The 13851-nt window shown below is 39.6% G+C and overlaps 1 long non-coding RNA gene across 6 annotated transcripts; it reads right to left on the bottom strand.

The window, feature by feature from the left end:
* Positions 1 to 6649: 6649 nt before the first annotated feature.
* Positions 6650 to 13363, bottom strand: LOC103697216. 6 transcript variants are annotated; one of them, XR_005508167.1, is made up of 6 exons: positions 12673 to 13357; positions 11815 to 11913; positions 10517 to 10593; positions 10330 to 10418; positions 7981 to 8359; positions 6650 to 7900 (listed from the first exon to the last, which is right to left on the bottom strand). It is a non-coding gene; the product is annotated as an uncharacterized LOC103697216 (long non-coding RNA). The 6 variants fall into 6 exon arrangements; XR_005508166.1 differs by having other exon boundaries at positions 7981 to 8044; positions 8164 to 10593; positions 12673 to 13363; XR_005508165.1 differs by having other exon boundaries at positions 7981 to 10418; positions 12673 to 13363.
* Between the last annotated feature and the right edge of the window lie 488 nt (positions 13364 to 13851).

Genomic DNA, 13851 nt, shown 5'->3' with positions numbered 1-13851 from the left:
GGCCAAACTATGCTATTCTTAAAATTGATTGCCGCAGAGGTGCAAAGCCATCACGAGTGGCCTTTTATTTGCTGCCACGCCATTCGGGTGCATAAATGTCTTGGAACGAAAATCGCACGCTTCCAATTTCTTTATTTGTTTTAAAGCAAAAGAAAATTTTTACATACACAAATCGCTTAATTTGCATTTTACAAACTTAAGATATTTTTATTTGGGAAATGCTTTAGGGCGTTACATGAAAAATTCATCAAGTCCAAAAATTGCTAATTTGCTAACTCCATAATCAACTAATTTCCGATAGAAATAAATTCTATAAGCTGCATCAATTCTAATGACATATTACCCTCAAGAAATTTATTAAATTACAATAGCTTTTTTTGACTAAATGTCAAGTGTTGCGAGGTTGACCAGGATGAGGCTTTCTCATGCCGTCATGCGTTTTGTAGAAAGGCAGGTGACAGGAGCTTGCGAACCTGGAGTCAAAGTTTTGACTATTTTTGTAACCTCATCCCCCTCCCCCACCCCAAAAAAAACCTCCCCGGCCTTTTCTTTTTCCCCCACTTTTTTAGATGGAGGAGGCTGCATGACGTACTCCGTAGGGCCTCGAGTATGTAAATGGGCAAATCGAGCAGAGACTCGTAGATCCAAGACTTACTGCTCAAACTAAGACATGGATCATTGCCTGTGTACTGCACAAAGGGCCCTGATGCATGTGAAAGGGGTGTTACAGGAGAAATTATCCCCTGCATGATGTGCACCATGCCAACTAACTATCTATAAACTTCGTGCTGCATGCTCCTGTAGAATTGCTCCACCAAGCATCTCATCTCAATTTGTTTTTATAGTGCATTGTTGACATGATGTGCATGGTGTTAGATATAATTTCTTATGTTACAAGCCATCTGGCTTGAGGGAAATGCTAGATTTTTCAATAGGAGAAAACAGTGTGTTAGAGGATGTCTTGCAAAAACTTCCAAGCCCATTTTGCAAAAAATGCTAAGTTGATTTGCTCAACATTTTTAATCCTCAATCCTTCTCGTTCTTTAGACCTACACACCAAAGTCCAATTCACCAACTAATGGAAGCCACAAACTTTGTCCTCTTCTTTACAAAGAAATGCACGGCACATATGATCAATCCTCTCCTTGGTCTATATAATTTTTTTTTAAACAAAAATACTTCAATAAATTTGACTAGCTGGACATCCGTGCCTAACACTTACATAGAAAAAAAGAAAATAGTGATGTTTGGTGCAAGTCTCTAGGTTATACGCATTATCTAATCACTATGATGTTTGTTGAATTACCGTGATACAAACCCTGTGCTTTGGCCAAATCAATGTGCTGCAGTAGGTTTCTTATCTATTATTCCAAGAAGGATGTTTCTTCCGCATTTCCTTTAGTGTTGAGACATTGTGGACAATTAGAGAACGAATCCTGTTTGGATTTTTTAAAATTTTGATATCGTGATGTTTGTCTACCAAATTGTCTCACCCTCATTTTTTGCATGCGTCTTTACAACACTCTCGTGTCAGAATTAAACACTTGCTAGCTAGGACAATGCAAGCCATCCTTTATCACCTTTTTACCATTGAACAAACTCACATGAGGCGAACGTCTTCTATCATAAGCAAATAATCCACATGCTGAAGGATTTGATTTTCTCTCCATCTCAATCTTTTTCAACCGCAGACACATCCACGAACGTGCATGGAAGCCCGAAAGGTGAAACAAAGCGAATGGAAAACAGGTTGGTGATGGCCTGATAGGAAACGTGGTCTTACCATGAAAACGTAGTTGTCGCAGCCCAAATTCTTATCCGAAGGAAGCGGAGACCGAACTGCTCAGCTCGGCAAGTCAGACAGTAGTTTGGGAAGGAATAGTAGGAATATGAGAAGAACGGCAAGGCGAAAAGCCTCCTCCCTAGAGATCCTTTTTGTTGATGTGGTTTGTATAAAGAGGAGGGTGAGAATCCGTCATAATTCTAGACGCACACGATCTATTGGTCAGCCATATGTCACCCAGCTATTGGTCAGCTGAGCTGGCAAGCATAACTTCGACGGACGGTGGATTTGAGCCGCATTAGTAACCCTTATGCTTCAACTCAAGAAAGGACCCCCGACCCTACATGGGAGACAGTGTTTCGGTAATCAAGCAAATGGACGACAAATGCCCAAACGCGGAGGTGGGTCACGCGAGTGCGAGGAAGGTGGGGCGGCGTTTTCCTGTAGTACTCTGTGGACCAGCGAGAGGGAGCTTTCGGAGCAAAATCCAAATCACTCTGTGGTCTAGATCACAAACTTGATCAATTGGCACCCTCTAAACGGTGCAAATTAAAATAGAATTTTTCATATTTGTGTCGTGTAGGAATTTAAGTTGAGTTTCATATCGTTGGTCTTAAACGATTTTGTTCAGAGTTTTCATATTTTTGCCATGCTGAAAATAGATATTATTTTGTTTCAAGCACAAATGCCACGTTGGCCATAATGCAAATCCATAATTTTTTCTTTTCTTTTCTGAGTAAAATCCAACGAGGATCTTGACCCGTATTAAAGAATGTAGCCCAGCTCGGAGGTACCCACAGTGCACGCGGCGTTGCCCGTTGAACAAAATCCAACGACGAGAAAAACAACGACCATCAATAGCTGGTCACGAAGACTTTGGAGCTCCTTGCCCTTACTAACTCCAGCTGGCTGCTGCAGCCTCTCAAACTTCCCTTATGGACTTCGAGTTGCCCCTTTCTTTCTTTTTGTAATTTAATAACGTGCCTTTGATAAATTTTGGGCCGTACCTTGCTCCCATAAATGTGCAGCTCAATGCTGCCGCGAGATCTACCAAAAATCATAGTAGCATGCCCGGAGGTGGAGGAGACCATTTACCATGCCCTCATCAAGTGCCCACGGGCTATCCAGATTTGGAGGAGCGTCTCAGCCTTCACCAACCACCAGCAAATGTAGGCGTCTATTAGGGACTTTCTGAACTTCCTGAAGTCCTCGATGCGTGGTCCGGGAGATGAGAAGGAAACGCCGGCGACCTACCTGGCCTATCATAGCTGGCTGGATAGGAAATGCCCGGGTCTTCGAGGACGGTGGCTCACACCCGAGGGTGGTAGGAGATAGAGCTCTTATGCACGCAGCGAAGTTTTTTGGAGTCAGTACTGCTTCGCCTGCGGAGTTAGTTGGAGAAATCTGGGGCACCCATTATGCTATTACAGCGTCAAGGACTGTGTTTGTTCTCAGGTGCCCCCACTCTTTGGCTACCTCAAGGTGAACTTCGATGACATTATTGGCGAGGGAGGGACCCGCAACGGTGTGGGTTTTATTATTAGAGACCACGATGCTAGACTTGTGGCGGCAGGGGGATGATAGATTTTCGATATGTCTGTCCCAAGTGCCAAGCTTAGAGCTGCATGGGAGGGTGTCATCTATGCGAGGCGGGTGATGAGCGCGGATAGCATCCTCCTCGATGGAGACTCGATTACAGTGATTGAGTGGGTCCAGAGTTGGGGAAGCATGGTCGAGGAGAGGCCATTGCTCCATGATATCTGCAGTCTACTAGGAGGGTGTGTATCCTATTAAGCCACGCACGTCTACAGAGAGATAAACAAGGCAGCTAACTGGGTTGCCTCTTATACGGCTTAGCATTTTGGTGGTTTCATTTAGACGACCCACGAGGCGGTGCCAGAGCCCCTCGAGAGCCTTTATTTTTTGACTTTGTTAGCTGTATTAACACCAGCAGGGTGCGAGCCGCTGTTGTACCAAAAAAAAAATAATCATGGTCGCCGATGGACGCACACGAGAACTGACATGGCTGGCACCACTATGTACTGGCAAGATCATCTTTTGAACACCTCACAGATGCGTACAGTTCGATCCATCAAGTCATTCCATTCCATTTGCTCATGTTCGACACATTGCTCGTGAAAAAGTCATGCCTGCATGTGAGTTTTGATGAGGAAAATACTGGGTATTCAAAGCCAACAAGTTTGGTTCCTATTTGGCCACCAAAAGCCTCCCATGCCGAACAAAAATCATATGGGGCTAGCGTCCGAAAAAAATTATAAGGCCAGTTTCCTATTTTATCATGTTTTTCTTAATGCTCATCTTAAAGAAGAAACCTAAAACTCAAAGATTTCTCTTACTAACCAAGTTGTCGGTCTCGTGATTATAAATGCAGCACGGCATCCTTCTTCTTCCTTATTTTCAAGACATCCTCCTTCTTCCTCATTTTCAAGACATCCTCCTTCTTCCTCATTTTCAAAACATACTTTTTACTGGTACACACTATATGGCCAGATTGGTACACACTATATGGCCAGATGATACATACCAAGTGAATTAATAATCTACCAAGTTAGTACACACTTTTAGGTAAATCGATACACATTTTTTAAAATATAGTGTTTACCAATATACAATACACAACCAGGTAATACACACTTAACAAATTAGTTATTTAGAAACTCCATACACATTTTCAAACAAATTAATACATAGTTTTTAGAATATCATATTCATCCGTATACAATATATGGCCATATGATATACACTTATGTACTTCTAATACATGCCGTAAGCCTACTTGATATATACCCAACGGTGATCTAATATATCTTTAGGTAAACGATACAAAATTATTAGAATATACTTTTTATCAGTACACACTACATAACCAAGTGATATATATCAAGCAAATTAGCCATTTAGCAAGGCAATACATAACTTTAAGTAAGTGATACATAGTTTCCGGGCCATCATGTTTATTAATACCAGTATACAGTTTTTTAATTTTATTTTTTTTAAAATATTTATCATCTGATTATGTACTATATATTGGTGAACACTATGTTCTTCATTTACTTTCTCTTCTTAAATAACAATTAGGAATTGGTGGGATATGCCAAACATATATCTACATAAAGTGCGGAGCCGGGAATAAAATCGTGCTGCCTAGCATTCTTTGATGGGAATTAACGTGAATACTAATTTCTAATGCGTGGCATACGTACCAGCACGAAGTCAATGTGATCGCGCTGCGTCAAATACTCATGGTCTAAAAAGAGAGTGGTGAGCCTTCCAACCATAATCTAGCTTCCCTCGAGGTGAAAAACGCATAAACGGCGTTCAGGAGGGGACTTACCACATCTACCGTCCGAATTACAACATTTTCCTTGCATGGGACCCACCAGCGGATCAGTTCCTTCGGGGTCATCGACTTTGTTGTCTGGCGCTGTAAAAGTCCTCGGTTAAAGTCAAACTGGGGACCACTTTTTGGATAAGTTAGCCATGGATCCTGAGCCCATTGTTTTCATTTATAAGTTGGTCATGGAGGCCTTCAGAGGGTGCTCGTTGAAGTATTTTTATTTTCAACCATTTTTGTCACATAGTTGTCCCTTAAAAAAAAATAGTAATCTGTCTCGCGGTGTGTTTGACTTGGTTGCTTATCTTTTACTTGGTTGCAACGAAAGATCTAGAGAATTTCTCACTGGATTTGGACAGGATCGTCAAAAATGTTGACCTAAGACCGTTTGTTTCGTGGTGGTTGGCAAGTTGACTTCCTTATAAACGGAAGGATTTCAAAATTTGACTGCTGGAGGCAAGAGATGCGGAACAGCTTGATTTCTCAAATAGGCTCGTATTTTAATCGGGTCAGATTAATGTTAATACTGCAAAGGGAAATTGACTCGGGATGTCATGAAGCACAGAAAAACAATAGCTTTGAAGAATTCTTATGACCGTGCTCTAAGCATGAGCTAAGGAAAAGGGAAAAAGAAAAGCTCCGAGCTCAGGGGAGTGCAATATGACAATTTCAATTGTTTATTGCAATTTCTCCAATATAGACAAAATGCGCCATCTAATTTCGTCAGCATTCAAGTACCGCTGTTATTGTTACAAATTTCCCTTTGTGCACAGAATACACATAAGTTCATTAAACCTCCCCATATTTTGTAGGATTCAGCTATTAGTTTTGGATTAATGACAATTCTGGTGGCAGCAATCTAAGAGCCATGGCCCTAATACCTAGGTAACCATGTATGTATGCCTTAGTAATCCACATTTGTTAATATCCGATATAAGCCCTTGTTGACGGCCAATTACAGCTCATGTGATTCCTTTTTCAACGGAAGGTTGGTAATGAATGCCATCCTGCTTCATTTCATCGCCAACGGATATTATTCTTACTTATGGATATCCAACCTGTTTCTGTATTCACTTGCCAATAATCAACAATGAAATTTAGATTTAAATTGAATCCTCATAGCATGATAAAAAAATGCATATGTGGATATGGTAGATATACATCTGATCCAGATCTCAAATAGTTTGGGTTAACTTCAACAGTGAAAGCACCAAGAAAGGCAGAGTCATGCACCAGATACTTTAAATAAGGTTGGCAAGGCAATCAAACTACTGTTTGTGACCTTGGCACTGTTGTTAAATCTTAAATGAGAACGATGATGATAATTATGATTGTGATATCTCCGACATGGTAGCGACAAGGAAAAGTCTTTGATCGTGCCATATCACCACAAACTCCCAAGAGTAAACATTATTGTTCATTAAATACTTGGAACATAGACAGCAATGATCAAGGCATTTGCAAGGTGACACTTCAATTGTCACATTTGCAGATATGGTTGAGACATTCTCAAACACAATTTGCAACCTATGTTTTCCTTCCTTCCATTTTTCAATAAAGTAAAATTATCATAAATAGTCATGAAACATTTAGAATGATGAAAACATTAAATTGGACTGATATTTCAGCACATGCTATATACAAAAGCAATAAACAATATACATACTACATAGCAAGCTAAGATAGGCAATCAATCCTCGCTCTCTCAATTTTTTTGAAGCTTCTCGTATGATTTCTTGAGACCTGCTAATTTGCAGCAAAGTTAATCAAACATGTGGAAAAACAAGCATTGTCGATAAAGGTACCAATAGAACTACTCAAGAAAATAGTAAGGTACTGTTCATCAAAGTTGATCTCAAGTAACAGTGTTATTGTGCCGCCATACAAGTGCAGCCATCATTCAAGAAAGTCATGAAAACTAATTCCATCACTAACCGTATACTGACTACACAATGTGTTTTATTCAGTAAAGTAGCCTTTTTTCAAGAAAAAACAGTACCCTATCTTCTATTGGTGAATTTGGAAGCTTGTAAAGAGGAACGAGAAATTAAAGGTTTATAACGATCCACCTAATACGTGTCTGGAGTACATTTACAGGTTATGAGTAGTAGTTGTGATGAGACTAGCACGTTTCCAGTTGCAACATGCCAAATAGAGGGCCGGACGCCTTTTTGAGTTTCTTATATTGTCACAAGAGAACCAAAATTTCTATTCCTTTTCTGAAACACCCCATGTATCATAACTAGCAATAATTTAGGTTAATTGCAGAATAGAGAACAGAGGCAAAAGTAACCAAAAAAAAATAGAGCAGAGACAAAGAATGATGACATAGATATCAGTCAACTAAAACAGTGAAAAAAATACAGTAATCAAAATGACTGAATGAATAGTTCAATGGTATAAAAAGTTCCAGTAAAGTAGCAGCATCAACAATCAATGCGCTCAGACATTCAGGAAGAATGACCCCCTGCAAAGCAAAGCTGAAGAGTATTCCACTTACTCAATTTGAAGCTGGTAAACTGTGGCTTAGACCTGCATGATTAGCTGGTGAACTTGGCGACAACTTTCAAGGAGAATTTGAAATGGTTGCTGTTGGACCAGCAGCTTGAAAATTTGGAGAAACAGGTGAGCATGACATGGAAGTATGATGATAGGGAGAAAAGGGAGAAGCTGTTAGCACTAATCGTGCAAAATGAGAGATATATGCAGCTCCTGGAGATCTTGGTGATAATCTTCTTGGTGGTAACATAATTATTTTGATCCTGAAAAGGAAACCATAAGGCCTTTGAAAGCAATAAGAAATTTTGCAGCAAAATACAGAATTCACATGGTTGTGGCTTACTTGTTGTGGACATCAACATAACGTCTGTTTCATCCAATATTTCTTCCTTCAAAGATAATTCAAACTTCAAAGCAAAAAAAAAAAAGATAATTCAAACAGAAGTATTAGCTTTAGCATGCTACAATTGATATAAATATAGTATGACATATGAATTTTAATAAGCATAATGAGAAACCCTCGTACCAATCACAAATTGAAGGGAAGACTTAATGAACTCATGCTATCTAAATCAATTTGGTCGGGATTCATTTTCAAAAGATATGAAATGATACAAAGATTGCAGAATTTGTAGGTAGTTAATGTGCAGCTGTAATTGCACACAGCAATAAATATGCATGCACGGTCTCAGACACACCTATGCCAGCAGTGACACAAGCACCTGAAAGAATGCATGCAAATGAGAAGTATAAATTTCTTAAAATTAAGGAATCCAGCAAGGATTCTTTTCTGAAAATCAAACCAATGGAGACCGAGGATGCCAGCAACCTAAAAGCAGATGAAACAAGATAACCAATTGATCATAACATAAAAGTTGGATGATAAAAACAGCAGATTATCTTCAGATTTCATATCATGGTACAATCATTCTTGAAAGTTGACCTGCCAACTATTGCAAGTGAAAGGCCTATTTCGCTGTCACAGAAACAGATACAAGCAGCAAACCCTCCTTACCTGTCCACTTCACAACAAGCTCCAAGAAAGCAACTGCATTGACTTCATCACCAACTAACATCTCTCCATGTTACCAATATGACTACCACCAAACATCTTACTTTTCAAAGTTTTTGCGTTTGTGTGCAGGATCCCAAATTCATCCAATCTGATTTTAAATTCGAGCTATGTATGCCCATTGGGCTCGATATTGTAACAACACTAATAGTTTCTTCCAAAATCGACTTAATTTCTAATAGTATATCCTTTGTTTTTATCGCTGCTTGAAAAAGTAAACCATAACTACGATATTCAACGAAAATTTGTGGATATAAAAAATCAAAAATAATGATTAATAGCCACATACTTTATACTATTTTTTTAAAAAGTGCAAAAATCCAAACCAAAGAACAAATACTTAATGTTGTTAACTTTCTCCCTCTTAGCTATTCTCTTGAATCCTCTCTATTGAGAACAGCTAATTTCTTTTGGTGATGCTTCTGGCCCATCAATGTCATTTTGGTGATTGATGCAAGTTAACAGTCATGGACTCATCACCATAGTTATTAAAATCAAACTGGTGACTGTCCCAGTCAAGGGTCCATGCCACGGCATCATTGGTCTGACCGTCGGGTCAATCAGTCAGACTAGGTTATAATTGAAAAATAATAAAATAGCTACAATATTAGAAAAATATGCATAATAAGTGATCAATTGTGATCCAATTGGAGAAATGGAAGATTTTCTTCAACCCGCTCAACTCGAATCTATCGAAAAATAACTAGAAGAAGATAGAAGAATTTCAAAAATAGAGCTTAAGTCCCCTTGATGATTAAAAAAAAAAGATATATAGCCTCTATGTATAATGTGAGGTCCTCCTTTACACAATTTAGGTCAAATTTCTCTTTCTAATCATAGCAGAACTCTCTTTTCTAAAATAGACATTACTAGTAGAAATCTTCTAGAAAAAGTTAAAAATTATAAGGAGGTAGATCTCGACTTTTACATCAACTCTGTCTTCAGTCGCTCCGTCTAATTCTTCTCGGATAGAGAGCTACAGCCGGTCAAAGTTTTATCTATTTTTTTTTTGGTTTGATCGGCCTATTTCGGGCCCCAAACGATGGAATTAGGCTCAATTCCTAGAGGCACCACCCCCTAAAGGGTAGGGCATCATGTCATAGATCTCAAAAAACTGTCCGATTTAAAAAAAAAAAAAAAGATAATTTCAATCAGACGTCATATGACCAAGTTATGGTCTCCGAAAGTTTGGCCTACGACTCGATTTTTCAATGTAGCGGATCTTGCTCCTAGTCCCTTTGCAACTCTGCTCATAGTGGCCAAAGTGATGTACGTCAATCTAAGAATCCTCGTGGATCAAATTGTCTTTTAAAAAGTATGCTTTAAATAACATAGATCATTATTTTATATTAATGTTTAATTGCATTATAAATAAAAAATAATGATGAATAATTTATTTTAAATTTGCTAAAAATGTATAATATAGAAAACATGTAGAATCTATTAAGCTGAATCTAATATGTAAAATATGGTAGAACAATAAAATGATGTTTATGTTTTGGGTTTTGTATCAAAAAGCAAAGAGTTTTATTTTTTATGAAAATAAATTATTATTAAAATATGATAATATAGTTGAAATAGTTCTACCATAAATATTTTAAGTTTCACGGTCATACTGACCTAATGTCACACCCCGAACTCAACACCTGGGTCAGCCATGCGACACAACCACATGAACTTTAAGCGATGCCCTAGAGATAATGAAAGGCCTGAAAATTTATTACAACCTCAATATCACTAAACATAAGTGGTCTCAATTCATAACAAATAACAAAACTTGTATAATTATAAAATTTGATCATCCGACCAGTATCGACGGTGGTCTATCTATTTATCCTTTCACTCGCGATTCAACCATAGCCAAGTACTAAACATCCTACAATTCTGAAAGAAAAAAAGAAAAGAGGTGATGTGAGCTTTATAGCCCGGTAAGAATCCTCCACACACGCACACCAGCACGAATATGGACAATATCTTTTAGCAAATACAAAGTTGATAGGAAACAATATGATTCATACATCAACAACCTAATAATCGCATAATGCTCAATGAATCCAATGTATATATTTATAAACACATATAAGCCATGCCAGCATAAACATCAAGTTTAATCAAATAGCAATCCAATCATATGCACATGACCATAAATGAGAGTCTCGACGTAGATGTCATGTATCACCACAGTTTTGTGTAACACATCCCATATCACCCAATCAGCAATTCTATTCAACCGTAAGTAACCGATCAGCATAGTTTAGTTCTTGACAACACTTTCGTTCTGGCACTATACTAGTCCCGCCTACGCTCCAGCCCATGGCAGGCCAAAACACACCACGTTTTTGCTCGTGGCTAGCAACCACAATATCGCATCTCAACTGCAGATGATATCACGAACACCACATTTCACACATGTCGGCTAATCCAGTTGCCTCTCTTTTTCTCAATCTTATACTTAGGAATTCCATTAAACATAATTTATTTTCTTGATTTGTTTTCAGCATTAGACTAGTCACAACCATGCTGCTGTCCGTGGTAGGCCAAACACATGCTATGCTTCCACCCATGGCTCGCAACTACAATATCACAACTCAGCCCACGGCTAACACACCACGTTTCACACATGACCGGCTAATTCAAATGCTCCCCCTTTCCCCCACCCCACTCTTACAATTATGTAAAATTCAATTTGATTATGTTACAACTACGATTAAACTGCAGTTCATTATCTAGAATTGATTTTCTGGCATTGGGCTACTTACAGCCACGCTCCAGCCGTGGCAGGCCAAATACAATGTGCACCCCAGCCCAAGATTAACCCAGCATATACACCACGTTTCTTACATAGCCAACCAATCCAGATGCCGCCCATACCCATCTTATCTTATATCGAAGCCTTGATTTATTTATAGTCTACATGATTTCTATAATTAATCATCAATTAAAAAGTTTCATACTGAGCTAGACTAAGTAACATCATAATCCACGCAACATCACATCAACACATGATACACATAGCAATATGTATAAAATATTCACAATCATACAAGATACATTTATATACAAAACTTCAATAATCATGTAGATGATTGTGTTGAGAAATTTTACCTCTATCGATGACAGACTCAACTCAGTCCACACCTCGTTTTAAGAATAGAGATGTACAATACCTTGCTCAATCGCTTTCTTGTCTAGATAATTGCTCACCTACAGAGTCAATCTCATCATCAGAATAATCATAACCATCCATGGATTATAGTAGAAGATCATAACAAGGTCAGCCCGAAAACCTAGAATCTCTCCTACGGTCGCATAACGCCGACTAGGATCCGTAGTTATGCAATCCCAGCTCGGACCCCTGGGCGCTCAATGGGAGCTCGGGACCAATACCAGCTCGAAGCCCCTGGCCACACAATATTGGCTCAGGACTCCTCCAAGGGTCAACCAGTCCATAAGATTTTGGGTCCTTTCCTTAGGCCCATTAAGAATTCTAGAGAGAGAGAGTGATTAAGAGAGAGAGAGCAAAAGAGAGACGAAAAACAGGGGAGGGCGGTTTGCTTCAGCTGGACGGAGGATCACAGGGTGGCCGGCGGTGGGAGTGAGCGTCTGCCCCAGCACAACTTCCGGCGACAAATGGCAGCAACATCGTCGGCCATGCTGGCTGGCGACTGGGAGAAAAACAAGGAAAACCGACCCTAGCCGGCTCAAAAACAAGGAGAAGAAGGGAGCAGCCCGGCTCACCGGTCGGCGACGGCTCTGCATCTGGTGTTGGAGGTGGCCAAGGGCTCTATTAGAGCTCCGGCAAGAGCCTCGGCCCCAATATCAGAGGATCCAACGGAAACAGGGAAAAGAAGACTCAAAACAGGCTCTCATAGTCAAATCCGGCGGCTGGCGGCTCTAATCAAACTGTCAATGGCTGCCTTGGGATCGGAAAAGAAAAGAAGAAGAAGAGATAGAGGCCAATACCTCAGCTCCGACGAGGTACTTGGCTGCACTCCCCAGCGAGCACGATGGCTGAGACGCCGCAAGGAGGGAAAGAATCCGGCGATGGTTGATTGGAACTCATCACAGAGGTGCTCAAAGGGAAGGGGAGAGGGATTTATAGATCAATTCCTAGGGTTCACCGGAATCCAATGTGCCCTAGGAATCCTTCCTTCCGCCGGACTCGCGGAGGAAGAAGCCTCACCGGAGTCCAACGCGCCCTAGGGTTCCACTCCGTCTCACACGCCGAGCGTTGAACAGCCACTGGCCCGGCCCAGGCCAACCAAGGCGGACCCGGCCCAGTGTCTCGACAGACATTGGCTTGAATCCCGTTTTAAATGCATTTTAGTTACAATTTGTGAACTCGGTTTGGACAGGGATACAATTTTTGAGAAAATGGCTGGTTCAACGGTTTCTATCTAGTCCGAACAGGCGAACACAATTACAGTCCCGAGAAAAAACCAAAGCGGCCAGAGGTCCGATTCATCGGTTATCCAATCAAACTGGCCAGTCCGGTTCAGTTTTTGTAACCATTATCATGTCAATCAAGTTGAAAGAATTATATTATGTGATTCTTCCAGTAAAATTGTGTACATGTTGAATATTTTGGAATTTGACCTGTCGTGCTCTATCGTATATCAGATACATTGTTAAAATCTTCACTAGCTTTTTCCAGGTAAAAAGTCAAAAGTATTGTCTCAAATGAGTCTGCTATTCTCTACACCATGGTATGACAGAAAAGTTTATTATCTGAAGTTATAGAAAATTATTTTAGATTGCAGATATGGATGCCCTGGTATAAAGTAGAAAAATAATATTGTCACATATTGAAATTGGGCCCAAGTGTAATCAATAAATAAAAGAACAATGATAGAAAATTAGTTAGGCAGATGATCTTGCACCGACCAAATAGAGCACTTGGAGACATTACTAGCTAAAATAATTAATACATGGGTCAACAATTTGCTAAGGTGGCCTGCCCAACAACGATCTCTTAAATTCTTTAGAAGATAAACCGTATGTAGATCTCTGGCTTGATTACATTACTCCTAAATTGTCTTAACACACATAGCAACATAAGATATCTAAATAACTTGGGAAAATCTACAAATAGTAAGTCATTAGGCTCAATGGTAGGTCTCTAGTCTCCATATATAGAGTGTT

Source organism: Phoenix dactylifera, unplaced genomic scaffold (genome assembly GCF_009389715.1).
Source record: "Phoenix dactylifera cultivar Barhee BC4 unplaced genomic scaffold, palm_55x_up_171113_PBpolish2nd_filt_p 000397F, whole genome shotgun sequence".
Lineage (NCBI taxonomy): Eukaryota > Viridiplantae > Streptophyta > Magnoliopsida > Arecales > Arecaceae > Phoenix > Phoenix dactylifera.
Note: the sequence above shows the minus strand (reverse complement) of the source record. Positions and strands in the feature narration are given on the sequence as shown.